Below are 27,745 nucleotides of genomic sequence, written 5' to 3' on the forward strand. Positions count from 1 at the left end.
TTGAGTGGAAAAGTAGTTTTCTAGAGGGTCCAATGAGGACATATTTAAAATTTTAGTATACTCTGGTTGAGTGCAAAAGTAGTTTTCTCAGAGGGCCTAATGAGGATATAGTTAAAATCTTAGTATATGGCACATGAACAGTTGTCACAAGTTAGAATCTTGATTAAGTCCTTGGTCTTTAATTTCCATCAGTGAATTCTTGCTTACACACCTCAAAGCTATCAAAAACACTCTTTATTTTAACATCAGCACTCTTTTCATTGCGTCAGAGAGTAGATGTCTAGAACATGTCATACACTCAATCACCGTGTAAGGAACTCACCAAATAGGACAATTCTGATCCTTACCTCCAGTTAAGAGACTTGAGTTCAGATTCCTGCTCTGCCATTTACAAGCTATATGACCTTAACTTCTTCCAGCCCTATTTTCCTGCTCTGTTAATTAAAGGTAATAACAGTGTTTACTTCATAGAATGATTATTTGGTGACAAATAACCCAGATAGCACATGCAGCACTGTACTTGGAACATGGTAAGCTCTTGGTAAATATTAATGTGTATACCTTATCAAGGCCTTACACACACACAAACACATGTGTTCGCACACGCACTGCACATGAATGAAACGTTGGACTACACAGATGAGTCCTACAAGCCTCTCCTAAAATGTAAGCCATGGAGGTCGGGCCTCAGACTTTAACGTCCTTTTGTGCATCGTCTCAAGTGTTTGGTATATGTCACATTCATATAATAGACGCTCTGAAAATGCATGGTGAGAGACTGCGCGAACGGAAGGTTGAACAAATGAACGGATGTAGTTAGGTGATTTTAAACAATAACAACAACAACAAAAAAAACAGGTTCCAGAGATACACCTCTACCCTCTCTGTCTTGGGCAACCAAAAGGCGTGTTGTCACCAAACAAACACAGTGAGCAATGGCATTCCAATCTATTGTGCTGAGCCTGGGTAAGGCTGGGAAGCACCTGACTCAGGAAGATGATTCCAAAGTAAATCACCCACAATTTCTTCCTTGCTGTGGTGCAGACAGCACAAACAGGAGCCACACATGCTGTCCTTTGTTGCATTTGTCTCCTTTTCTGGCTTTTTCATCATCATTGAGTTCAGTGTTTACATTTGGTTTACAGGTTATTCTCAGGAGTAAGTTAAGGTTCTTAGCTTATATTGCCAGAATATTTCAGGGACATTTTGTCCTGAAACAGCCCAGTGGTGACACCACTTTACACTATTCGTTCAATTCAGACCTAAATTTTGACAATCCAGGCAGGGAACTATCATTTATTTATCCCTTACTGAGCGCAAGGGACTTCACAAGTGAACTCCTCTCATCCATATAACAACTCTTCTAGGTAGGTATTGTGGTCTGTGCTTTACAGTTTAGGAAACAGATGCTCAGAGTGGCTAAGTGACTTACCCGAGGTCACACAGCTGCTAGATGGCAAAGCCTGGATTGGCACTTGTGGCCACCAAACCCCAAAGTCTTTAGAGCTCTCTTTCTACTCTACCATAATGCTTTTCAATTAAAATGTCACTGTTTTCTCTCTAGATTCCACATTGACTGACTGAATTTTTTTTAATTTATTGAATTAAACCAACTTCTTGGATAGCTTACAGTTTTTCTGCTACCACACTATTCTGAAAAAATCCCAGCTTTAGACTGTCAGTAGCTCAGTTATTAGCTCATCCCCACTGGATGGAACTATCCTCGGGGAATAAATATTTTATTCTTAGGGTTTTAATTTCCTCTTCCTTTTGAAATGTCAGCTATGCGGATGAAAAGAAATCCTTTCACTTGCTGGTAGGTCCTGCCCCTAAAATGACTGTTAATCCAAGAATTTTTTTTGGTTGTTGTTCTTCAAGATACACATCATGTCTCCTGAGTGATTACTTACCCTTTTAGTTCCATAGAACTATCTCAGCAATAATTCGTTACATGCTGGTGTATCTATCTGGCCACTGAAAGGACGCAGAAGTAAAAAAGAAACCGACTCATAGGTTGAACCAAGAATAGAAGCACAATTTAGTGCTCCAGTCGTGTTTTCATTGACCCAGTGCCTGACCGAAGTATGGCTCAGTCAAAAGAGATCAAGTTTTTCTTTTTAGTAAGAACGGAAAATTTCATTTTTTTTAAAGCAAACAGATGGCTAAAGTATTATTTGAAAAAGTGAATTCGTTTACATTTTCCAATTATATTTTTATTTTAGAGATGACGGGTCTTCAGTTTTGATTGACCTTCAGTTAGCAGGGACACAGAATACTTTAGAAAACCCTAGACTGTCTGCCAGATAATTCAACAGATATTTACTGAGTATCTACTATGTATCATCTGGGTACTATGTGTCAGAAGGGGCCCTGGTTGTGCAGTGGTTAAAGTGCTTGGTTGCTAACCCAAAGGGTGGCGGTTTGAACCTACCAGCCACTCTGCAGGAGAAAAGACCTGGAGATCTGATCCCATAAAGATTACAGCCTAGGAAACCCTATGGGGCAGTTCTACTCTGTCTTATAGGGTTGCTATGAGCTGGAATCAACTCGACCACACACAACAACAACTATGTGGCAGGTACTATTCCAGGCCCTGGGAATAGAGCAGTGATTCAAACAGACACAAATCCCCACTCTCATGGAGCTTAAAATCCAATAGAGGATAGAAATGGTAAACAAAATAAATGAGTAAAAGAGAGAGAGTATTAAATAGTGATAAGTGCTATGGAGAAAAATAAATCAGAAAAAGGATATGAGCTATTAGGGGAAGGGTGAAGTTTTAAAAGGGTTGCCAGGGATGACATCACCGAGAAGGTAACTTTTCGGTAAAGACCTGAAGGAAGCGACCAAGCCAGCCGTGCAGGTATTGGGGTAAGAATGTTCTAGGTAGAGGGAACAGCAGGTGCAAAGACCCTGAGGCATGAATGTTCCTGGTATTTGATGAAGAATAGAGAGACCAGTGTGGCTAGAGAAGGATACATGAGGAGAGAAGCAGGGGATGAGATTGGAGAGGGATGGCAGATCATTTACGGCCTTCTGGACTACTGGTAAGAAATTTGGCTTTTTCTCTGTGTGAAACGGGAAGCCGTTGTTCAGGATTCAGAGCAGAAAGATTTAACATGATCTGACTTATATTTTAATAGGATCATTTTGGCTACTGTGTTGAAAACAGGCTGTATGAGGTCCAGGGCAGAGGCAGAGAGACCAGTTAGATGGTTTCAGTGATCTGATCAGAGATGGTGATGGCTTGGACTTGGGTGGTGGTAGTATGTGTGGCAGGGTGGTGACAGTGTAGTTCTGAATATATTAAATAAAGAGGCAAGAGTCTTTGGAGTAAGAGAAAGAGAGGAGTCACAGATGCGTACAAGGATTTTGGCCTGACCAGAACAATTGGAAAAAGGAGAAGCTGGCTTGGGGGGCCGTATCAAGAACTGGGTTTTGGACGCGCTAAGTGTGAGATGCTTTCAGGAATTCAGTGGAGCTTCAAGCACTGGTTTAGAGCTCACTGAGTGCTTGCAGCATGCTGGGTATCTTTCTAGGCATTTTTTTCACATGTATTCTCACTTGATCATCAGAACAACCATGTGAAATAGGTACTGTTATTCTTGTTATACAGAGGAGGATACTGAGGCTCCAAGAAGATAAATTACTTGCCCATATTCCTGCAGCTAGTAAGTGGTGGAGCTGGGGTTTGAGCCCTAGATGTCTGACACCAAAACACACACGGAGCTGCCTCCATTACCAAACCTATGAATATTTTTGGAGATCCCCTATTTAATTCTCTTGAATGAAGTTCCTCCTTTGAAAGTTCACATATCCCTTTACCAGGATTTTTAGAGCAGGGCATATTCTCAGCATCACAACCACATGCCAGCGGATGTCAGCAGCTCAGGGCCTCTAGCTGCACCTTTGTGCATGTAGCAAAGGCAGTTACATGCTCATTAAATGCTGTGTTGGGCTGAGGGAGACACTGCTGCCTTTGCAATCTTTCCTTGTTTCAATTCGTCATGAACATTTCCTATGATCACTGAGCAAGCAGACGTTCTCCATCAGGCACTGGGTTTGGGCGGGGGAATAGATCATAAAAACTGTTAACTGTGTACAGCAGCAGGTATTGTCCCCTGGGTCTCAGTGAGAAGGAGCAGCAGGACTCAGGGAGGGGTTTTCCATCTGTGGGACATGGAGCTTGTTGCTGGCAGAGAGGCAGGGCTGGTAGGTTGGGTGCGGTGCAGGAGCTGGAAGAATGAGAGCCTGGCTCCTGACTGGATGAGAACTGCTGGAGGGATGGGAGGGTGCAGGCAAACCACACCCTCCAGAGTCCACCTCCAGCAAAGGCAGAGAACCCACTTACTCATCCATCCTGCAGCCTCAGGCAGCTCTGGAGTTCCTGTGCACCCTGCCTGGTTCCCCAGGGAAGTAAAGTGGCTGAACATAGCACATTCTGAAATTTACTGGTCCAGAAATGCAATAAGCCCAGCTCTGGGACCAGAAGAAGGTCTTTGCTCTGACTCAGAACACCCCACCTCCTTGAAGGTGCAGAAATTCCTTTTTCCTTTATGACTCTTTAATAAGCTCCAGTCCTTCACCTTTGTGTGTTTTTATCTTTGGGTAACCTGCATTCAACCCCTGCTGAGTAGATGCACTTTTCCTATGTGTTTGGGAGATAGCAGTGTTTCCTGACACGGACATCCGCTCACCATTATCTTAGCAGTTATAACTAAGGGAAAAAGCTGGTCTGCGTTGGGTCTTTTACTCTTTTGACTAAGATGCATGACTGAGCAGAGACCATGTGAGGAATTGGCCATTGTTTATGCTTTTGAAAGGCTGGGCATCCACTACCGTCTTAGGACACACGAAGCATGGAGAAAGGAAAGCTGAGTTTGTGAACCATAAAAATTCTTTCCTCATTCTTGATGTTTCTGTTGTATTTTGAGCCATGGTAGCCATCATAACATCAGATGGCCTCCTTCACAGGCGAGTCTACTCCTTGTGATGGTTGAAACTCTTTAGGGCTCCCCATTTCTCTTCAGATAAAGATACAACTCCTTATCGTAGTCTCCAGAATCCCCCATGGTCTGTCCCTCACACCTCTTCCAGCCTTATCTGGTGTCACACGCTTTGCCATGTCTTCGGCTCCGGACACTTTGGTTCATTTCAGTTTTAAAAAAATTTTTATTTTCTCTCCCATCATAGGGCCTTTGTATCTGCCGTTTCTTATGCTTTCCGTGACTCCGCAAGTAGGTCCACTGCCCATAATACTCTGTAGTAGCACCAAACACACCTCCCTTTGCTGGCGTGTTCCAGTTGTCGTTAATTTGTATGACTAATTATGTGTCATCCACCTAGACTCTGAGTTCCATGAGGACAGGGCCCAGGGCTGTTGTTCCTCACTATTAAATCCTTACTGTCTAGCACAGGAGTCAGAAAAGGGCCAAGTGGTAAATATTTTAGGCTTTGTGAGTTATAGGGTTTCTGTCACAACTATTCAACTCTGTCATTTTACCTCAAAAACAGCCACAGGAAATATGTAAATGATGAGCATGGCTGTGTTCCAATGGAACTCTCTTTATGAAAACAGGCGGTAGGCTGGACTTAGCCTGCAGGCTGTAGTTTGTCAACCCTGGATCTAGCCTATGATTAATAAATGTTGTTGAATGCTGAGCACTCAGCAAATCTGAATTGAATAGTGGCCGTGAAATTTAAAAACTGCAATCCTATTCCTATTATGGCGGGGCAACCCTAGATTTAGACTTAAAATTTTCAGCTCATCTTTTTATTGTTATGGTGGTAGTTGTTATTATTTTGTTTCTTTATGATTATAAAAGTAATATGTATACTTTTCCCCAGGGCATTTCGGAAGACTATAAAGAAAAAGATCTCACTTCTCACGGATAACCAGTCTTCATAGTTTGTGTCTGTGTGTGTATAACATTCCAGAAATTTTCATTACACAGAGGCACATGGACATTTTCATACCCCTTATTCTAGTCAACTGGGTTTGACATCCTTTTGTATTCTGTAAAACCGCATCTAACAAGTCCTTCAAACAACCATCAACCCCTTGGAGTAAGAGAATGGGAATGTTTTGATGGGTGAATGTGTAGTAAATATAAATAATCTTTTTCATTGAGCATTTTCCTTTAGAAATAGAAGACCTGGGGACTTTGAACACAAAATCTACTGACATTTTTCTTTCAAGAGAATCTAATGGATAATCCACTGATGGCTTGAAATAATCCTACCTTCATACCCCTTCCTGTGTTTCTGAGCAAAGAAGGCATTATCATTCTCCTCTTGTAGAAGAGGAGCCAGAGGCCCAGGGACTCACTGACTTCCCAAAACCGTAAGGCCAGTAAATGGTAGAGCTGACAGATCCCCTGATTTCTAGTCTGGTATTCTGTTAATAAACTCTGCTGCCATATAACCTCACTTTTAGAGGAAATTGAAGAAGAGCTACAATCATAAAACTCAGAAGAAAAAGCCAAAGAAACAGAAATTATTTTGCCTGAGGGCAGATTTATTAACTTGAAATACTGTTTATCACACAGCACTGAGAAGCAGATGTTCTTTGTCTGTTTTGTGCTTAATGTAAGTGGTTGTAAGCTTAAATAGCTCAACCAGGGTTTAGGTGCGATGCAAATGAACCATTTCCTTATAGTGTGTTATTATGCCATGGAAAAGGGTCTAAACCAAACCAGACCTACTGCCGTGCAGTCAATTCCGACTCATAGCAACCCTATAGGGCAGAGTAGAACTGTGCCATAGGGTTTCTAAGGCTGTAATCTTCACGGAAGCAGAGTGCTTGTGTCTTCCTCAGGAAAAGGACTATCAAATCTCCTTCTATAATGGTCTTTAAAATGAAGGGTAAATTTTGCCTGTTGGCTTTGGAGAAATGCTATGTGTAGTTATAATATCATGTGTGGAAATAGGCAAATAATTTCTTCCAGTTTTCAAATGAAATTTACTTCATAATTGAGTCGACAGTGCTATCTTTTAGGGTGCAATTCCATGCCCAGGTCGTTCATTGACCAGGCTTGTTACTGCTGTTACTTTTGCTGCTGTCAATATTGGGTACCGTTCTGCTCCTCCATCTCCACCACAGCTCAGTACCTCAGGGTGCTGATAAGAAGGAAGAAGCTAAGGAATTAGGAAGACTATTCTGAGTTTATGTGTGTGTTTCCTCTCAGTTATCCTAACTACAATAAATGTGGTCACGGCCAGTCAGAGACAAGAACTTATCAGAAGTTTGTTCTCCCTATCATAGAATTGGAAACCCTGGTGGCGTAGAGGTTAAGAGCTATGGCTGCTAACCAAAAGGCTGGTGTTTCGAATCTACCAGGAAACCCTCTGGGGCAGTTCTCTGTCCTGTATGGTTGCTATAAGTCAGAATCGACTGAATGGCAACGGGTTTGGTTTGGGCATCATAGAATTGGGAGCCCTGGTGGCTCAGTGATTAAGAGCTATGGCTGCAAACCAAAAGGTTGGCACTTTGAATCCACCAGTCACTCCTTGGAAACCCTATGGGGCAATTCTACTCTGTCTTACTGGGTTGCTGTGAGTAAGAATCGACTTGACAGCAACATGTAATCATAGAATTGGGGTTTAGGAGATAACCATGGAATTATAGGCAGCTTCAGTGACAGAAACAAGCTCGCCCTGTTTATTTGTTTCCTTGGTCGTTTGTGTATCCATTCATCCGTCCCTTCATTTATTCCGGGTCAGCAGCCCTAGAATCTTAGCATTACAAAAGATGAGTGGTCAGTCATTCAGCTGCTGATTGAATACTTTTATCAGTGTTGTCATTTTCATCAGCATCGAACGCCATTTATTGAGAACTCAAGACTAAGCTAAGAAATAGGAGTCCAAGACATAGTCCCTGACCTCAGGTGTCTTATTACTTAGTTGGAAGACAGATCATGAGCAAGAAGTAGGTTTGCTCACCTCTCTCACTCACTAGACTATTAGATCCTAGGAGGCAAGGACTAAGCATAATAGAGGGATTAAGAAAAAGGATTTTGAGGTGAAACAAACTTGGGTCAAGTCCAGCTCTGCCATTTACTGCTGTGTGAACTTGGAAATGTTACTGAATCTCGTGGAGCTCAATTCCCCATCTATGCACAGGGCCGGTACATCGTCCTGATCCCACAGAGGAGTCGTGATGGCTCAGTGAGACGGTGTATGCAAAAGGCACTATGCATTGTGCCTAAGCACGCTACACATGCTAAATGTATTGAATGACAACCAGGGTGAGGGTATCATGCTCCTAGGTCCGACCTAATCTTATTGCTGAAATGTCCTCCTCCTCTCCCCACATACACACCCCTGCTTCATCACCACCTTACCTGTGACTGGCCTTAGCTTTCTCTCTGGATTCTGCTGCCCCTGCACCATCCTTTGTGTTGCTGTTGTCTGATGATATTCTTCTCTGTTGAAGAGTTTGTTACAAGGTCCTTTTCTTTCCCCCCTGGGGTGTCCCTTTAATCTGTTCCCAGATTTCTAGGAGCAAAATGGCCTTGTCTCTTCATTTGTCCCAAGTTTTAATCCTGGCATCTAGAAGGTTCCATTGCCTACAAGATCCTTGTTCCTATTTCCTCAGGGGGCTTACTGCATTCTCATAAGAATAATACTCCTGAGGCACCTTGGTGCAAGAATTATAAACTCATGATTTTGCTTGAAGGGCAGGGCTATTGTAAGACATCACTGGTAGATTCCACAGGCATAGGGATTGAGATATATACAGTCCTCAAAGGAACTGGAGCTGGGAAACTTCTAGAACCCAGAAGTTTCACAGAGGCTTCAGGGTCTCTCTCCAGCCTTCCTTTCTCAGCTCTTTTTTAACCAGTTCTTCTGCTTGCCCTTTGGTCAGTCTGGCTGCCAACCCTAACCTGCATCTAGGAACTATCAGACTTACCGCCAACTGTGGTCGGTCTCGGAGTTTCTTAGGTTGAAGACTGAAGAGAGCGATCTGGTTAATTGCTGGTTGGATTGCCTGGTCCTTGGTTTTAACTTGCACAGAGATTGTGGGCGGGGGTCATGTGGTAAGAAATGCTGCACTTTCAGGGATAGCATCGGAAATACCTGGCTAAGTGAGCAGCAGAAGTTGAGTATGGCAGGCACCTGACTGAAACGGCCGGCTCACCTGGTGGTCTGCTGGGCAAGGTGGGAGTAAACCCTCACCGCTCCACAGAACTTGTTTTGTGCACCAAACGTGCATGCAATTCATGCTACAGAGCCCCCGAAGGGGGTGTGATCTCCCAGGACTAGATGAGTTGGGATCTCGGGAAAGACCTCATAGGGGCTGTACCAACCAGAGTCCCGGCAGGAAACACATGGAACTCTCAAAATAGTTGAACCAACAGAATTTAACTATTTACAGAAAATTAAGGGAGTCAACAGGATGATGAAGCAGCCAGGGACTAGCAGTGGCAGAAAGCTGTTACCATCCTAGTCCTGATGGGGTAAGGGGTGAAAGCCTGGTTAGAGTTGTGCTATAGAGAAACTTAACCAGAGCCAGAACCACGGCAACCAAGCAGGGAGGGAGCAAGGGAATAAATACTCCGGTCTCCCCTCTTCCTGCCCTCCCATTGGCTGCTCCAGTCAGAGGCCAGAGGCACAGGGGCTCAGGTGATGTGATTCCTAGAAGTCAGCCTCCCAGGACACAGATCAGGGCAGAGAAGAGTGAAGAATGGGTGTAGGAGGCAAAAGGAGACCACCCAGCACAGGAACTGTGAGGTTTGAGCCCAACCTTGGCACCCAGGTAGGACTTTGGTAGCAGAGAGTGATGGTGAGGACACCCCTAGCCAGTGAGGGCATGAGCAGTTGTACAGAAGGATGCAGAGGTATGTAAATGACATGGTTGGAGCCGGTCAGGGATTTTGGTTGACTCTAAGGGAAGGTTTGAGAAAAGAGATTGAAGGAATTTGAGTGGAGGACGCTTATGAGTATGTAGCTCATCATTTTACCAGGAAATGATAGGATGCCATTGAAGGTGTTAAAAGAGAGAAGTGATTTGTTCAAAAGCATATAAATAGCAAAAACAGACTTCTCGTTCCATGTATGAAAAAGCTGGAAATCTATGCTTTCACATATTATATGATCAACCTATTAGCTGATCCAGTAAGTAACAAAAACAAAAATATTGCCCTCGAGTTGATTCCGACTCATAGCAACCATATAGGCAGAACAGAACTGCCCAGTAGTGTTTCCAGGGAGTGACTGGTGGATTCGAACTGCTGACCTTTTGGTTAGCAGCCATAGCTCTTAATCACTACACCACCAGAGCTCTGATCGAGTAGGTAAAAAAAAAAAACAGTTGCCATCAAGTCGTTTCCGACTCATAGCAACCCTATAGGACAGAGTAGAACTGCTCCGTAGGGTTTACCAAGGAGCACCTACGTGGATTTGAACTGCCGACCTTTTGGTTAGCAGCTGTAGCTCTTAACCACTATGCTTCCAGGGTTTCTGAGCCAGTAGGTAGAGGCTCCAAATTACCATCACAACTCTTTCAATTTGTGGATGATGCCTGTCACAAAGAATACCACCTGAATAAGTTAAACCCGGTTGGTGCACATCCGAAGATATAAAAGTTTGTTTTTCAGAGTGGGTTCCACCTGCATCAGCCTCACTTGGAGTGATAGTTCAAAATGCGTATTCCCAGCCCCACCCCAGACCTACTGAATAAATCTCTGGTGTGTGATTCTGATACAAACTGAATTTTGGGAACTATTGATTTAAGGAGATGTCACTAATTTCCTGTAGTGGCTGTGAAAGCAAGGGCTTAATTCCACCAAAGCTTAATAAATGGAAATTGAAAAAGGATCTAGTCCATAGGTTCCCAATTAGAATCACATTAGAGTAACCTGGGAAACTATAAAAACCTACTGATGCCTTGCTCTGCCCCCAGGAATTCTAATTGGTCTGGTATGAGTAAGGAGGACTTGGGGAGTATAGTGGGTTTTTTTGTTTGTTGTTTTTGGCTTTAACAAACAGGAATTTATTTTCTTACAGTTTAGGAGGCTAAAAGTCTGAATTTAGAGCGCCGGCTCTAGGGGAAGCCTTTCTCTCTCTGTTGGCTCTGGAGGAAGGTCCTTGTCTCTTCAGCTTCTGCTTTCCCGTTCCTTGGCGATCTCCATGTGTCTTGGCATCTCTCTTGCCCCATTTCTCCTCTGCTCGCTTGTGTAATCTCTTTTATATCTCAGAAGAGATTGACTCAAGATACACCCTACACAAATCCTGCCTCTTTAACATAAAGACAACCCAATGGTGGTACTTTTTAAAGCTTCCAGGTGACTCTGAAATGTAGCTAGTGTTGAGAATTCCTGATCTTTCTGAACTCAAAAGGTGGAAAAAATTAGAAATGGTGACTTCTCAATTTAACTGACTTTTCTGAATTCTGTACCACACAGTCCAATGCTGAGAATAATTGCTTAGGAAAAGAAAGCAGAGTAGGGAGTGGAAAATAGGCTTCTGTGAGTAATGAGGAAGGAAACCAGAGAAGACCAAGGATGATGTAACCTGAGAAGGTGCCGCAGTTTGGGACCGGTCTTAAAGGAACCAGCTTCCAAAACGGGTTTGAAACTTGGGCTTCTGTGTGAGAAGGAGTAGGGAAGTCCTGAGGGAGTTTGTTTGCCCCTGAGGCCACCCTCTGGCTTCCCTCAGGCCTCTCTCACCTGTATTTTTTGCCAATTTAGAATTGGTGCTTTTTTTTTTTTTTTTAATTCCCCCTTTAATTTTCAAGAAGGGAAGTCTGAAATGGAAGTAGGAAACCTTTTCATTATCTCCTGTTTCACTGTCTTCTGACTTAGGAGAAGAAAACTCTTTGGCCACTTGTTTGTCTACCCCCATGACCCACCCAACAAGTGCTACACACCTACAGGGTGCACAGCACCATGAGTGCCGTGGTGGCTCTGTGGTAGAATTCTCACCTTGCAGGTGGGACGCCGGGTTTGACTCTCGACCAGTGCCCCTCACGTGCAGCCACCTCTCGTATGTCAGTTCAGTCAGTGTAGACAGCAGGCTTACATGTTGCTATAATGCTGAGCAGGCTTCAGTGAAGCTTCCAGACTAAGACGTAAGAAAGGCCTGGCAGTCTACTTCTGGAAGTCAGCCAAGGAAAACCTTTTGGAGCACACTGGTCCCATCCCGTTGTGCATGCAGTGGCTATGAGTTGGGGACTGACTGGCTAACAACAGCAACGCCTACAGGCAGGAAGGTCTGTGAGGGGCCTGGGAGCCCAGAGGAAATGTGATTCACTGGGAGGAAGGCGGAGAGCATGGGAAGCCCAATTTATGGCTGAACAGCTGGCCAAGGAAATAAGAGCCTCTGCATTTCTCTTTACTTAAAAAAAAAAAGGGGGGGCATCCTTCTAATTTTTCTAAAGCTGTGTCTGTTCCCAAGAGAATCAAGAATATCTTAAATGCCAAGCAAGGAGGCTTTTTTCCTTCAGGGGGTGGGTCTGAACTTTGTTTATTCATTTCCCACGAACTGAACGTGCTGGTGGTTGCTTCTCCTCCAAGGTCCTTAATCTTGCTCTCGTGCCCCGCAGGCCTCCCCCTTCTTTTCTGAAAGGCAGCTCTTTCCTGTGCTGGGTATCTTCTGTGGTAAGTAGGTTCTCCTAGGACTTACCTGGACCTCAGCTCTAGTTCTTTCTGATGTGCGTGACTGTCCAAAGGACCGTTAAGCCCCATCCAGCTCTGATTAGATTACCTGATGTTCAGTTGTCAGCTGCACTCATGATTCCTCCTAAGGAGGGGTCCTCGACCTATCTGGTGATACGCAGCAGGGAGATAGGGTTTCTTATGTGTGTACATATCCCAGATGACACAGCAGAGACAAAATGGAGCAGTCACTGTTGAACTCGATCTATTATTTAACTCTTGTTGAAAAATAGAACAAACCCCAAAGGAAATAGCTTCTTTGTCCCCACAGAGGAGATAGGAGCTCACTAGATCATCTCCTCATCACAGAATCTTGTCTGAATCACCCTGACATGTACTTATCTTCAAATTCTCCAGGGGAAGGAAACTCCACCCTTCCGATGGCCGATCTCTGTGAAGTTTCCTAACCACTTTGATAATGCTTCTTTATGGCTGGTGATCTACTTCCCAAAAAAAAAAAAAAAAAAATCAGCCATTGAAAACTCTATGGAGCACAGTTCTACTCTGACACACATAGGGTCGCCATGAGTCGGAATGAGCTGGATGACAACTGTTTTTGTGTTTTTTTATGGCTGCCTTTTCCATGCTGCAGATCCTGAAGTAGAACTAAAAGGACAGTCAGTTCTCTCTGGGCCTCTGTTTTGTCATTTGCAAATTGGAATGAATCCCCTGTGCATCGGAAGAATCTTGTAGAGGTCAAACAAGGTAACTCTCATATGCAGGGCCTTGGTGCTAGTTGTAGGAAGCACAGAGATCCTGAGGCCCTGGCCATGACCCCTCACTTAAGTGGGACAGACAGATAGATACACATATAATTTCATTGCAGGGAACGATTCAGCCCGTGTTGTCTTCAGTCATCAGCCTGCCTGACTATCACTCACTCATGGCCCAGACTCCTCAGAGGTGTCTCCACTCATACCAGCCGCCTAGTCGTCAGCAAGGCCATACCTGGTACCTCTACCTGCGAGCTGCTGACTCACTGCTTCTTTTTCCCTGCCTCCTCCGCCTCTCCACACTTCCTGAGCCAGTCTTACTCTTCACCTTCACCTACACCAGTTCAGTTTCTCCACATCAGCAGCGTCATTAGCCTTCACTTGCAACCCTAGCCCCTGCCCACCTGGACTCTGAGTTCAGGCACTTCCATTCTGTTGGAAAGCGCCTGGAACGTTGGAGTGACAAGGCTCCCATGTGAAATACCCACCATGGCGCTTACCAGGCCAGGTCATTCTCTCTTTCTGTTCCTAGATGACAGATCATTACTCAGGATAAAATAAGTACCAAAAATAAAACCCTGGCCTAGGAGAGCTGGCTTACTCAAGTACAAAAAACAAAACCCTGGCCTAGGAGAGCTGGCCCATCCATTTATCCTGGCTAGCTTCCACCCAGCCAGCCTTCCTTCTCTGCACCCTTTCTGTCCTCTCTTGTGCATTCTCTGGCACAGTGACCTTATGAGGCTTCCAGACCTGTCTCAACTTTCCCTGCACTCTGGCCCCCTTGCTGCCACCTCTGCACTCATGGCAAAGAACCCTACCACCACTTCCCTGAGAAATCACCAACAAAATCCACCTTCCGCTTATCCTCCTCTGCTCTCCCAGAAGAGGTTGTCCTCATACTTGAAAAAAAAAAAACCTGAAAAACATCGCTGTTGAGTTGATTCTGACTCATAGCGACCCTACAGGACAGAGTAGAATTACCCCATAGGGTTTCCAAGGAGCAGCAGGTGGATCCGAACTGCCAGCCTTTTAGTTAGCAGCCGTAGTATGTAACCACTGTGCCACCAGGGCTCCGCCCTCATCCTAGACCAACTCTTTTCCATGTGCTCCCGATGTTATTCCCTTTTCTGTCCCATTGCCCATCGCTACCATCATGATGACCTGTGTACTCATCTACTTAGTACTTTGTTGTTTTGGTTGTTGTTAGTGGCCATGAAGTTGGTTCTGACTCATGGCAGCCCCAGGTACACTAGGACAAAAAATGGCCAATTCTGCACCATCTTCACTATTGTTGGCATGCCAGTCCATTGTTGCCTCCCAACCTAGGGGGTCATCTTCCAGCAGTATATCAGACAATATTCTGTTGTGATCCATAGAGTTTTCATTGGCTAATTTTTAGAAGTACATCTCCAGGCCTTTCTTGTTAGTCTTAGTCTGGAAGCTCTGCTTAAACCTGTCCACCATGGGTGATCTTACTAGTACTTGAAATACTGGTGACATAGCATCCAGCATCATAGAAACATGCAAGCTATCACAGTGGGACAAACCGACGGATGGTGGACTTAGTACAGTGTAACTAAAAAAAAAAAAAAAATTACCAAGAATCTACCATATGAAGATGATTTAGGCAGACAAAAAGTACAAGATACCATCCCAATACTTAGAAACTGTAAAAATACAAGGAAGCAAATGTATGGGAGCCTGTTCTCCTGCATAGTGTTTCCACTCTCTCGTAACTCTTTCCTCTTGACTTTCAAACCCCCAGTTGGGTACATTGCATGTGCCCTTTAAAACTAATACTTGGTAACTAATGATAACCTTCTCACCATTCTCATTCTCCCCACCACCAAGCATCCTAGCCCTCTGCAAAACCTCTCTGTACTCAATGTGTATGCTGGCACTGATCCATGACCCTCCGCCCACTCTCAGAGCCACCCCTGGTATAATTCCCCATCCACTGCAGTCCTCTGGCTGATCTTGGAAATCTCAGCTGAGCCACCTGACCCTCATAGTTTTCTGGCCCTCTGAGATCATGTGTCACATCAACGGCTTGCTGCTGGAGTTAAAGGAACTCCCTTGTACCTGCCATGTCTCTAAGCTATTTCAAAGTAAGTGCTTGTGAACATAGCATGGAGGAGTTGGGAAGAGAGTGAGAGGAAGGAGGATGTCTTAGTTGTCTGGTGCTGCTATCACCAAAATACCACAAGGGGGTGGATTTAACAAACAGAAATTTATTTTCTCATAATTAGGAGGCTGGAAGTCCAAATTCAGGGCACTGGCTCTAGGGGAAGGTTTTCCCTCTCTCTAGGCTCTCAGGGAAGGTCCTTGTTCCTTGCTGATCTTCCTGTGGTATGACATCTGTCTTCCCCCATCTCTGCTTCTTGCTTGCTTGTTTAATCTCTTTTATATCTCAAAAGGGATTGACTTAAAACACACCCTGCACTAATACTGTCTCATTAACATAACAAAGAAAACTCATTCCCAAATGGGATTATAACCACAGGTATAGGGGTTAGAAATTTATATAACACATATTTCTGGGGGACACAGTTCACACATAACAGAGGACAAGAGAGAAAAGGAGGCAAAGAGAGAGAGCTCCTGCGAGTTGGTGAGCATGTTGCCTCTGACAATGGCTGAAGCTTCATGTTTGTTTTCTGCAGATCATTATCACACTCAACAAGCAGTGCCTCCTCCCTCCTCAGTGACAAACTCCCCGTGGCCAATCTGCACCAGGTGACTCTGGTCCCTGAGGTTCACGTGGATTTTACAGCCCAGAAACCCTCAGGGCCTGGGGCTGTGATCAGTGGCTCCCATACCACTAGCCAGTCACCTTATGATTGGTCCCCCTGAGATGCTCTAGAGGAGCATCTCAAGTAATAGGCCCCAAGACACCCCCTTACATACAGACCCAAATACTCCAACCTTTCAGGGCTCCCTTTACTTGGGTAAGAATGGGCAGCAGGAAGATAATCTTTGCTTCCTTTAGCGCTCTGCCCCTCAAGCTAAGACCCTATTAGACTCCTGCCTTTTCCCCAAAGATTTCTCCAACAAAAAATCTGTTTATGCAGCCTTCTGTTGCCCATATCGAGTCCCCATCTTCCTCCTCAGCCCTCTGTGGAAATTGCCCTTTGAAATCATGCCAATAATTTTCTAATCATCGAAGGCCTTGACTTTATCTCCATCCTTCTCTTTCCTCTCTGCAGCAGGTGGCACACACCACTGATGCCTCTCTGGCTGAAGTATTCCTCTCCCTTGGCTTCTGACCGGGACACTGTTGTTGCTATTAATTGTCATCAAGTCAGCTTCAACTCATGGTGTCCCCACGTACAACAGAACAAAATATTCCCTGGTCCTGCGCCATCTTCACCATCGTTGCTATGCTCGAGTCCATTGTTATGGCCACTGTGTATTTTGAGTGCCTTCCAACCTAGGGGACTCATCTTCCAGCATTATATCAAATAATATTTTGTTGTGATCCATAGGGTTTTCATTGGCTAATTTTCAGAAGTAGATCACTAGGCCTTTTTTCATAGTCTGTGTTAATCTAGAAACTCTGCTGAAACCTGTCCACCAAGAGTAACCCTGCTGGTATTTGAAATAGTGGTGGCATTGTTTCCAGCATCGTAACAACACGCAAGCCACCACCATGACAAACTGGCAAATGAGTGGTGGACATGACGCTAGATAATGGATTCTCCTTATTGCTCCATCTGTATCTCCCAGTTGTCTCTTCATTCTCCTGTCATCCTCTAGTGGTGGCCGCTCTGTGGCTCCCTGCATTCCCTTCCTCATGCAGAGTTTGGGCTATCCCTGGCACAGGGTTAGGACTTTTAGAGTCTAAAAGGCTGGTCTTAAGCCTTAGCTCTGTTACTTACTGGTTGGATGACCTTGTATATACCACTTATCTGAGCTTTAGTTTTCCGAGGTATAAAATGGAGATGATAATAATGCCTACCTCGTAGTGTTGCACAGAAAGTAAATGGAGTGCAGCAATGTTTTCTAAATTTTATTAATTTACAAACCTGCTTTACAATTTTTGCTGTATCTGAGTACTTTGCTGCTGTTGTTAGTTGCCTGGACTTTGTTGCTTGGACTCAAGACAACCTTATGTATAACAGAACGAAACATTGCCAGGTCCTATGCCATCTGCATGATCGTTGGAATTTTTGAGTCCATTGTTCTGGCTGTTGTGTCAATCCATCTCACTGAGAGTTTCTCTTTCTTTGTTGTTGTTGACCTTCTACTTTACCAAATATGATGTCCTTTTCTAGCGATTGGTCTTTCCTGATGACTTGTCCAAAGTAAGAGAGTCGAAGTCTTGCCATCCTCACTTCTAAGGAGCATTCTGGTTGTATTTCTTCTAAGACTGATTTTGTTTGTTCTTCTGACAGACCACAGAACATTCAATATTCTTTAGGGTCTGTCTCCCTGGAATTATATGTCCACACTGATGCTTCAGTCCTCAAAAACCATCAGTGAATTTCCACCCTGTGCCAGGTAAAGTTCAAACTTAAAAGCATAGTATTTAAAGAGCCCAGAAAGCAGAACAGAGGCGTGGGGCATTATGGTCACTAAAGTCAGACCACCCATTCTTGCGATGTGATGTTGGGCAAGGTACTTGGTGTCTCTGAGCCTCAACTTCTTCTGTGAAGGGAGGCAGTAGGGATGTTGTTAGGATTAAAAAAGATACTTTATGCCAAGTATTTTCCAAGGTGCATGGCAAGCACTCAGTAAGTGGTAGTCATAATTATTCTATTATTAGTTTTATACACACACACATCTCAGAGGATTTATAATCTGGTCCCCAGCTATTCTTTCCACTTAAACTTTATACTTTTTCATACTTAGAATTATGTTTTTACAGGCTGCTTGTCTCTGCCCCCAAGCCTTCTTACAGAAGTCTTGCTAAGCCTTTATCGACCTTTCTATTTCTCTAAGTTTATCAAAATCTTGCACATTCTTCAAGTCCCATTTCAGGTTTTATTTCCTACAAAAAGTCTCCCCAGTGTATAGTATCTGAGTACAGTCTTCCCTGACTTCCTCTGAAATTGTATTGCCTTTTTTTTATACCATTCATTCTGCATTTAACATGAGCTGCACTGCACTTTTGTTTTTCTGTTTAACCTTGTATCTATGTCATGTTTCCCTAAATAGATGAGTTTCTGGATGTGAAGACCTATTCTGAAGCATATAAAACAGTCATTGGGATCACTAGCTGCGATCCTAACCCTCATTCCACCACTTTAACTGGGTGACCTTGGGCAAGTTACTTAATCTTGATGTGCCTCAGTTTCCTCACTTGCCAAGAGGTGATAATGATAGTACCTAGTTGTTGAGTTTAAGTGAGTGAATACTTAGCTTCGCCACTTACAGATTTAATACATGTAAAGCTCTTTTTTTTAAAGCTCTTAGAATCCTGCCATATAGTGCTCAGTAAATGTTGCTAGCAGTAGTAATATTGGTGTTATCAGACCTTATACATCATCCTGCAGTGCTAGGCATATAGTATATATACTCAATAAATTCATTATTGAATGGGTGACTATTTCCCCTCCAGTACTCCTTTTCAAAGAGTCATGGTTGCACAGGGGTTAAAGTGCTTCGTTGCTAACTGAAAGGTTGGCAGTTTGAACCCACCAGCCGCTCTGGGGAGAGGAATGTGGCAATCTGTTCCCGTAAAGATTTGCAGCCTTGAAAACCCTATGGGGCAGTTTTTCTCTGTCCTATAGGGTCACTGTGAGTTGGAATTAACTCGATGGCAATGGAAAAAAATAGAATTCCTTTTCAGTTTTCCATTCTTTTCTTGCTGACATATTAGTACAAAAATTGAATGTTTCCCTTCATTTAATTCTGAAGCAAAAAGGAAGTTCTATGGGTTTAAATAGTTTTTTACTGTCTGGTATAAGGAAACATATCAGTTCATTGAGAGAAACAATATTTTTCCTGATACTGAATTTGAAATGGACTTTACTATAAGATTATTTATGGGTGGAGGGGGAAGGGTTCATTCTTCTAAAAATCTATTTAACAGATTAGAAGAAAAAATTCCATCAAATACAGGAATTGTATCAAATTCCATTGGCACTCCCGGGGCACTAGGTCAGCTGAGGAGGCGGATTAGTCAGCGAGAGCTTTGTGGCTGCCCCTGCACCAGAGCTGCACCAGGAAGCGAAAGGGTAAGACTTAGTGGTACAAACAGAAGAACAGGTGTAACCCAGAAGTCAACATCTGAAATTACCTCTTACACCCTGGGTGTATTGTTGTCTTTAGGGAGTGGTGTTGTCAGTAATTCACTGTACTTGCAATAACCAGATCATTGAGCTATGTCTGTAGACAGCATGGAAAAAACACATCTGCCCTTTCAGTGACAGTGGGTCCAAGAATAGATTAAAACTGTTTTCATCAGGTACTATCATTATTTTTAGTATAGTTTCCCACACATGAGTGAGGCATTTTAGTTAAACACACACATACATTTTGGCATCCCTTCAGAAATTAAGAGCCTACCCAAACACACTTGATTGTTTTGAAGAGGTAAATAACCATGAAGATAATGGGGAGCTGGTACAGTGATTTATTTAGATTTTCAGATGATTCATTAACAAAGGCTATTAAAACATTAGTCATCTTGGGATCAGAAGAAAGTTTTGACATAGGTTAAAAAACTGGTCTTACGACAGAAGCAACAGTTAGCCTAATGGATTTTTTTTTCAGTGGGGATTAGCTGGCAGGGCATTATAAGGTCCTGGGATTTAATATTTTTAAACAAATAATAAGGTAAAAAGAGTTTATAATTCCAATTTTTTGGATGACTTCAAGTTGCAAAATACAAAATCAGTAGGAATAAATTTCAGGAAGACAAAAACACTCACATGAACAAATAAAAGAGTTATAGATAATAATGCAAAGAAGACAGTAAATAGAATCAGGTTGTTTATAAGCTGGCTGATGTGATTTAGGAAAGGGCTGGGTGTGGTCTCTGTAGCTAATTTTTAGTGAGGTGCTTTAGCCTATAAAGTTCTTGACACCATCAGTGTTGAAAAATACCACTCAACTTACACTAAACATAGTTACAAGGACTGTCTTTATATTCAGCCTGAGCAAGCTTCAAATCCTAACTGTTCTTTTCTGGGGGCATAACCTTAGGAAGCTTACCTAAACTGACTGAGCCTCAGTATCTTCACCTGTAAAATGGGTTTAATAGTTAATCTAACTCAGAGATGTTTAAGGGTTAAATGAGCAAATTAATGTAAAGTGCTTAGCAGTGTTGGTTGTCTCTCCCACGGCTCAGCCATGATGGTGACAGTGGCGACACTAGTGCGAGGGCAAGGGACCACGTGCAGTCCAAGGAGTTCCGGGAATACCTGACTAGCACGCACTTTTGAGGTCCCGTGGCCAAATGGGGCCTTCCACTGGCCGCCTTCAAGGATATGAGGGCATCCCCGGAGACCAACAGCGGCCGCATGACGACAGCGCTGATTTTCTACTCACTGGCCTTCATGTGCCTCGCCTACCGCGTACAGCCTCAAACCCTGCTGCCGATGGCGTGCCACGGTGCCAATGTGGGGGCGCCGAGTATTCAGGGGGTCCGCTATCTACTCTACCACTATGGCGGCATTGGAACGACCCCCCCGCCGCCGACTCTCGCAACCCTTCAGCAGCTGCTTCAGCGGCCAGCACCAGCCAGGCATCTGCCTCCCCGGCTTCTCGATCCCCAAAATGACTTCCTTAATGACTGAGAGTGTCTGATCGCATCCTGTAAGCACTAAATTTCCCTACGGAGAAGACTAATTAAAGTTTTGGTTTTGACTACAGCAGTGCGAATATGAGTTAAACCTGCAGTTTGGCTAATAAAAGAAAGAAAAACGAAAGTGCCTGAGTGGATGTGGGATTCTTCTCCTCTTATGACAAACACATAGAGATGTTGCATAATATATATATATATTTTTTTAAATATATTGAATTCATAATTAGGCAAAAAAAGCAAGAAAGAGAAATTTTCAGGTGCCAGAAAATACTTAAGAAACCAATAGCCAAAGCTATGTATGGGAAGCCAAACGGGCCCTTGGTACCAGGGCTCTAACCTAACTGGGAACAGGGGTCAAGGGCCTGTTCATGACATGGAACTGGAACTACGCTCACTGAGTAAAACTGGGAGCCGGGAAAGCCAGCACTGGTGAGCCAGACCAGAAAACTACCTGCAAGTTGTGACAGGAAGCAGTTGCCCACACCATGTCATGAATGGGAATAGTCAACTATCCTCCAGAAGTAAACCCAGAGCTAGTACCTTTCCTGTGTGAGAGTCTGAATTCACACTGTTACCTCCATGTGGAAACCCCGAACTGAGAAAATAACTCAAAAACTAACCTGGAATCGTTCAATTCTATAGGACTCTGGCAGAGGAAACCACAAAAGCAATCCTATTAGATTTTTTTTTCTTTTCAGCAAAACACCATGCACTTTTTATAAAGATAAGCTCACTAGCAAAAAAAAAAAGGCAAAGCACTTACGTGTACTTACCTTGAGGTCAACCAGTAGAAGAAACAAAATAAACCAAGAAGCTAAATAAAATAGAGAATCTTAAATGTATTTTAAAATAAACATGTCTAAACTACTCAAAGATAAAGGAAGGAATGTCACAAGAGAAAGAAAAAAAAAAAAAATAGAAATGCCAGAAACGAAAAACATTGTCAATGAAAACCACAAACAAAAACCACAAAACAAAACACCTCAATAAACAGGTTGGATAGACTAGACACAATTTTAAGGAAGATTTAGTGAATTGGAAGATAAATCGGAGGAACCCATCTAAAATACAGTATAGAGGGATGACGAGAGCTAAAATACACTATAGAGGGATGATGAGAGATAAAATACGAAAAAGAAGAAAAGACACATACAGGATAGAAAGATAGGCTTCAGTGTATTTCTAATTGAATTCTACAAGGAAAGAATACAAGGTTCTTAGAAGATCAGCATGTCTTCTTTTAAGAGATCCTTTGGTGTTTTTGACAGAGATTTCATACTAGATTAGATAAACTTTGGGAAATTTCTCAATTATTTACTTTGTGTTTTAATTTTGGTTACCAGGATCCACACTAATTTATGTACATTAGAGTATTGTACTAAGGCCATGGCCAGACAAGCCAAGCCTAGAATGCCTGGTACTCCCACAGTTCCTGATGAAGGGGCAGCCATATGTGGATCACCAGAGTCCTCTCTCCAGCACCCAGCCACAACTGATTGGACAGAGGTGGGCAGGTGGGCATTTGACTCAGGGACAAGTACTCCATAGGCTTTTCTTGATATGGCCTGATATGAAAAGATGAGTAAATCAGATCCCACCTGTTGAACGTCTGAAGTCAGAAATAAGGTAGCAGGAGAAGATAAAGGTTAAAGATATGGCAAGTGGGCTAGAGAGCCCATGATGGTTCGTGTTCAAGTTACGATGGAACAGGAACCGTAAGTAAGCAGAAGCTATGAAGCAAAGAAGAGCTATACAGAATATGCAAAAGTAAGTAGGTGAAGAAGCCAGGTGGGAGAAGGACAGAGAGAGAGGTCAAGTGTGGCTAAGTCTGGTGAATGCCAATCACAGACTGTAGTTGCCAGGATTCCCTAGGGTTGCCTGGGATTCATTTCTAGTTCTAGCAGTGCCAAGTTATACCACATTCCTGGGTCTTTGTGGAGTCAGTTGGTTCTACTCTTGTGGGATTTCTATGCTTTGGTATTCTTCCAGTGAGCCCCTCATTAATATAGAAGGCAACTTGAATAAGTCTTTGTTTATTGAAAATAGCCTTAAGGAGCACAGTCTAGATTCAGTTAAGCTTTACGATTTTTCTAGGTCACCTTGACTGCATAGGGTCCCTTTCCTAAATGTCTCAAAGATCTCTGTGGAGTAAGAGTGGAGGAGGCTGAGGTAGGAGCACTGATTTTACAGTTTTTCTCCAGGAAAGCTTGCTGAGCATAGATTCTTACTATTCTGCCCCTGCTAGTGTAGAGGAAAAAGGGAGTAGGTCAGTGAGGTGCTAATAAATAGGAACAGTGCCTCTTGTGAGTCAGCCAACTAACCATTTTCTCACCCTGAGAGGTCCCTAGGTAGTGCAAATAGTTTGCACTTGGCTGCTCATTAAAAGCTTGGCGGTTCAAACCCACCCAGCAGCACTGTGGAAGAAAGGCCTGGTGCTCTGCTTTTATAAAGATTACAGCCAAGAAAACCCCATGGAGCAGTTCTCCTCTAACACATGGGGGTCGCCATGAGTCAGAGTCAAGTCCATGGGAAAGAGTTTGTTTGTTTCCTAGCACCCTGGCAACTACTCTGGCCGGTTGCCCAATGTGCTGCCACATTTTTGGGCTGTGAAGCTAGTGGCTCAGCTACTACCTGCCCTGAACAAAGGCAAAAAGGAGGCATGAGGAGCAGTCTGTGCACACACTTTTTGACCTTTTCTTTTCCGTTCTTTCTTCATTCTGGGCACTGCAACTTCAGAGGATCCAGATATCAGCTTCCCTCCCTGCAACCTCAAGGAGCTTCATTTATTCCATAATACAGAGAGCAAAGGAGATTACGGATAGCAATCTGTGTAGGGCAGTGTTGTTTTCCACTCTCTGATAGAGAAAACTGGCACGGCAGAGTCCATTTAAGATGAAAGTATGGGTTAGTAAAAAACAAACAAACAACAAAAATATGCTTTGAGGGAAAAAAAGACAGATCTCTGTTCAAACTCAGTTGCTGCCACTAATGGATAACTGACTTTGGGAAAGTTACTTTTTCTTACTGTGTCTTACTTTCTCCATCTGTAAAATAAGCTAAGAAGAGAGTTTCCTCCTTGAAATTAGGATGAAACCTCTTTTGTTCTGTATTTTCATTTATAGGGAATATTTTGTTACTTAGTATTGTCTTATATAATTAAATATATATTTAAACTTGATTGTCCAGGGTGCTGTTTTTGAATATCACAGACCAGAAGATTAATAAAATCATAAGTTTATTATTTCTTACTTCAGATATGATAATTTTTGTTGTGGAAAATTTTCATAGAAATGTTCAAACAAAAAAAAATTCAAAACCACACAATCTAAGCACCTAAAGATAATCATGGATAATATTTTCACATATACCTTCTAGTCTTTTTTCTAGGCCTATGTATTTTTTTTTCATGTAAAAGTATTTTTATAATCTGATTTTAGCCTAGTAAATTATGACCAGCCTGCAATGTAATATTTCATATAACTCTATACTATTTTTAATGGTTGTGTAGTATTCTATTGTTTGATTATAGCACCATTTAACCATCCTCTATTACTGGATATTTAGGTTGTCTCCAGTTATGACTAAACCTGGTGCATATCTATGATTCTTTTTAAAAAAATTTTATTGTGCTTTAGATGAAAGTTTATGGAGCAAATTAGTTTCTCATTCAAAAACTTATACACAAATTGTTTTGTGACATTGGTTGCAATCCCTGCAACGTGTCAGCAATCTCCCCCTTTTCATGCTGGTTTCTGCATTTCCGTTCGTCCAGCTTTCCTGTCCCTTCCATCTTTTTGCCTTTACTTTTGGGCAGGTGTTGCCCATTTGGTCTTGTATACTTGATTGATCTAAGGAGCACATTCCTCACATGTGTTACTGGTTGTTCTATAGGCTTGTTTAATCTTCGGCTGAAAGGTGGACTTCAGGAGTGGCTTCAGTTCTGAGTTAGAGGAGTGTCTGGGGGCCCTAGTCTGTGAGATTCCTCTATTCTTTTGTTAGACCAGTAAGTCTGATCTTTTTTGTGAATTTGAATTTTGTTCTACATTTTTCTCCTGCTGTGCCCGGGACTCTCTATTGTGACCCAGTCAGAGTGGTTGGTGGTGGTAGCTGGGCACCATCTAGTTCTTCTGGGCTCAGGCTGGTGGAGGCTGTGGTTCGTATTGTCCATTAGTCCTTCAGACTAATATTTTCCTTGTGTCTTTGGTTTTCTTCATTTTCCTTTGCTGTGGACTGGATGGGATTAGTAGATGTGTCTTAGATGGCCACTGGCAAGCTTTTAAGACCTCAGACTCTACTCACCAAAGTGGGATGTAGAACATTTTCTTTATGAACTATGTTATGCCAATTGACCTAATTGTCCCCCAAGACCATGGTCCCCATCCTTCAGCCCCAGTAATTTTGTCCCTCGAGGTATTTGGATGTGCGTAGGAAGCTTCTGTGACTGTGCCCCCATTGTGTTCTATTACATATATGAATATATTCTGTGCATACAAATATGTATGTAAAAATCTCCACAGTCTAACCTATATATGCCCTCCCTTCCCTCTTCAGCATATGTATCTGCCTACGTATCTGCTTGTGAGTTGTTTGTTTTTACTGTTGTAGGGTTGTATAAAAAAAAAAACCCACTGCTGTCAAGTCCATTCCGACTCATAGCGACCCTACATTATAGTATTTACTTTGGTTGCCTTTTTTTTTTTTCCCCCTTTGTGTTCCTGTAAGTATCTTGCTTTGCTTTGGTCTAGTTGTGCTGACTTTCCCTGTATTGTGCATTGTCTTTCCCTTCATCAAAGTTAATGCTTGGCTACTACCCAGTTAGAGATTTTCCCTCCTCACCTCTCGCCTCCCTCATAAGCATCAAAGACTGTTTTTTTCAGTGTGTAAGCCTCTTCCTGGGTTTTTATAATAGTGGTCTCATACGATATTTGTCCTTTTGTGATTGACTTATTTCACTCAGCGTAATGCCCTCCAGGTTCATCCATGTTGTGAGATTCATCATTGTTCTTTATAGTTGCATAGTACTCCATTGTGTGTATGTACCATAGTTTGTTTATCCATTCATCTGTCAGTGGGGACCTAGGTTGTTTCCACCTTTTTGCTATTGTAAATAATGCTGCAGTGAACATGAGTGTGCATATGTCTATTTGTGTGACAGCTCTAACTTCTCTAGGATATATTCCCAGGAGTAGGATTGCTGGATCATACGGTATTTCTATTTCTAGTTTTTTGAGGAAGCGCTGTTATTATTTTCCATAGTGATTGTACCATTTTACATTCCCGCCAGCAGTGTATGAGAGCTCCAGTCTCCCCACAGCCTCATCAGCATTTATTGTTTTCTGAAATTTTTATCAGTGCCATTCTTGCAGGGGTGAGATGGTATCTCATCATGGTTTTCATTTGCACCTCTTTAATGGCTAATAGTTGCGAGCATTTTTTCATATATTTTTAGCCGCCTGGACGTCCTCTTTGGTGAAGTGCCTGTTCGTGTCCTTTGCCCATTTAGTGATTCGGTTGCTTATCTTTTTATTGTTGATTTTAGAAATTAAACCTTTATCAGATATATCATTGCCAAAGATTTTTTCCCAGTCTGTAGGTTCTCTTTTTACTCTTTTGGAAAAGTCTTTTGATGAGCATGGCTATTTAATTTTTAGGAGGTCTTCGTTATCTAGTTTATCTTCTGGAGTTGTGCATTTTTAGTTACGCTTAATATTCTATTTACGCCATAAATTAGGGCCTAGGTTTATTCTTGAGCTCTTCCCTTTTGTTTTTTCAGATTGGCAAAGTGAAAGTATATATTATACTGCTGAATTAAAAAAGAAAAAAAAAGGAGAACCAAAGGAAGGAATGTGTGTGTGTGCGTATATATATATATATATGTATATATATATACATGTGTGTATCTACATATAAAAAAATTCTTTTTAATATATGTATATATATAAAATAATTGGTATATAACATATCTAGATTGACCAAGAATGAAAAGGAATTGTTAATAACAGCAAATGTCATGGGGAGGTTCAGTTCAAACAGCAGGCTTAAAGTTGAATTTTAGCTTGGCCTAAGTGTGTAATAACTTACACCAGACTGTCTACTTTCCCCTATTTGATTTAGATGCTGTGATTGAAGTTGATTGTTTTTCATGTATCTCACAGTGTGCAAACATTCGTTAAGAATGTAGGTATTAAATTGCAGCAAAAATCGGTGGCTGTTATCTGAATTGCAGTTCTGATTTCTTGTTGAAACCTGCTTCCCTTTGTTTTCACTTTTGCATCTAATTTGAGTCCCATGGGAAAATATTCCAGAAAAGAACTATGAAATTCATAAAACCACAGCAGATTAAAAATGAGTATCAGGATAGTGTATTTGTGTGTGCGTGTTTGAAGTAGGGGAGTACTGCTGAACAGGGATGGGGTATACACAGGGAGTAAAACAGAAACAGCCTGTTTGAAATAAGTGTTCAAACAGCAGAATTGTGGAATATTTAGAATGAAGTGTACATGTGCCAGTGAACCCAGCCTTCATGAGAAATGAGTGTGCAATAGAGACTTCTCTAGAATCTCATGATTCAAGTACATCCTCTCTGCTGTGAACAAGGTCACATCTCAACACTTGTTCTCTTCTTT

General features: G+C 42.5%; 1 protein-coding gene and 1 pseudogene across 1 annotated transcript in view; both read left to right on the top strand.

Moving 5' to 3' along the window:
* Positions 1-27,745, top strand: part of ENDOD1 (endonuclease domain containing 1) — a 37,196-nt gene that overhangs the window by 5,021 nt on the left and 4,430 nt on the right. The gene's annotated exons all lie outside the window — the stretch shown is intronic.
* LOC104846385 (mitochondrial pyruvate carrier 1-like protein) lies at positions 15,402-27,734 on the top strand (annotated as a pseudogene).

The sequence above is a fragment of the Loxodonta africana genome, chromosome 7, assembly GCF_030014295.1.
Source record: "Loxodonta africana isolate mLoxAfr1 chromosome 7, mLoxAfr1.hap2, whole genome shotgun sequence".
NCBI classification, from domain to species: Eukaryota; Metazoa; Chordata; class Mammalia; order Proboscidea; family Elephantidae; genus Loxodonta; species Loxodonta africana.